At 40.7% G+C, this 1768-nt stretch overlaps 1 pseudogene; it reads right to left on the reverse strand.

Moving 5' to 3' along the window:
• Positions 1-246: 246 nt before the first annotated feature.
• LOC149249338 (3'-5' exonuclease-like) lies at positions 247-1109 on the reverse strand (annotated as a pseudogene).
• Positions 1110-1768: the final 659 nt, after the last annotated feature.

The raw sequence follows: 1768 nt of genomic DNA on the forward strand, positions 1-1768 counted from the left end.
CCAGATCTATAACAACATAAATACATGAACAACTACATGCATGTGTTTTCGGGCTAAGCTTCTGTTACTTTTCCGAAGCACCTCCTTACAGGAGTAGCCATAGATCAGATTAAAAGGGCAGGGAATCAGCTTCAGATTTAACCGTAGCCGGAGAAGACCTTTGCTCAAGTAAACAAGCATAAGCAAATAATTTCAAACTTTAAATATGATAACCATAATGATAATCTCTCACCGCATGCTTTACCGTCAAAATTCTCAAACCCTGTTTTGCCCTGCCCTGCCTAGGGTCACTTAAGGGAACCATCTGGCAAAAATAACTGGAAGAAACAAAGCCCTTACAAGGCAAAATCAGTTTTCAGGCTCCAAGAGTTTCTTACCGATTGAAAAAGAAACAAAGGCATTAATGCAAGCATACTCGATCTGCTTCTCTTGAAGCTTCCTTGAGGCCCAATTGCTCATAGAAACTGTTTTGGACTTGGGAAGATTTAACCCCAAAACCTCAATGGCCAAACCCTTGAGCCCGGCCTGCTTGAGCTTCTGCCTCCCGAACTTTTCGGCTGCCAAGCGACCCAGCTCCACTGGGTCTCCACATTCCAAACCATGATCACGCTGGAGCTTAGCAACGTCAGCTCGAACACCCGCACCCACTAATTTAATCTCCGGATCCTTCAAAACCCAACAAGAGCCTCTGGCATAAAATCCAGAAACAACATTTGAATAATCAAGCAGCCATTGTCAGTACAGAGCTGGAGCAAGGCAGTCTTGTTCTGCGATCCTCTTTTTTTAAAACAGGGCCGCCATTCCATGTCAAGCCCTACTATTTTCTGCCCAGTTTGTTGATAAACCCAACTCTCTGCAACGTGGCCGTCATCCGTAAGGGTCGCTTGTATGGAATTTCCCGCCAAATTGATCTGGGTAGAGCTTGTGATTGTCCGTCTAGAGCCATATGTCCCAATGGGTACAGGAGAACCAACCCCAAGTGCTCTCTTGACAATGTATCGCTGCAATCTTTCGACTCTCCAGAATAGCATAGCGTTAAGTCTGTAAGTCCTACTGATGTACGAGAAAACCAATTACTTCTTGCGGACCTTACCATGACGAACATCTCATAGATGATAATCCAAGCCGCCCTTAGCACCAAGAATGTTCCGAATCCAAGAATCAGTTCCAATTTCCAAGCCGCCCTTAGCACCATCCTCTGCCATTCTTTAATTGATAGCTTTATGGATAATAAGAATTAGTTTTTGAAACTAATTCGTGATCTTTTTTAAAAAGAATTACTATTCCATAACTGAATAACTCACGCCAAGCTATTACCATAGGGTTGTTACATACTCCCCCCCTTAACAGGAACACCGTCCTCGGTGTTCATCTTTCATTGGAACTTTAAACTTTACTCATGGTATTACCATCTAAACCACACAAAATGTAATCCTTTCTCTTTGAAATCAACGATTTCATTCCAAGAAAAGACGACAAACAAAATATTAATGATATAGTCATAAGAAATATCATTAGTTATAAGCATCAATAGTCGTAAGCATTCGTAATTGCAAAAATATGCAACTTCTAATCGCCACCACTTGGCCCTTATTCATTCATAATAACAATTTTCTGTGTCAACTTACCATTACTTACCATCTATTTTGAAAACCATGAATACTTTCATGTAAGTATTTTAATAGTGGTTGGAAACTCTTCATTCCTCCACGGTAAGTAATTCCTGTAATATATGACTAACAAATTCAATCACATTAGTCACTATATT

Source organism: Pinus tabuliformis, chromosome 7 (genome assembly GCF_031772625.1).
Source record: "Pinus tabuliformis cultivar Carrire ecotype Pingquan chromosome 7, CPIR1, whole genome shotgun sequence".
Classification (NCBI taxonomy): Eukaryota; Viridiplantae; Streptophyta; class Pinopsida; order Pinales; family Pinaceae; genus Pinus; species Pinus tabuliformis.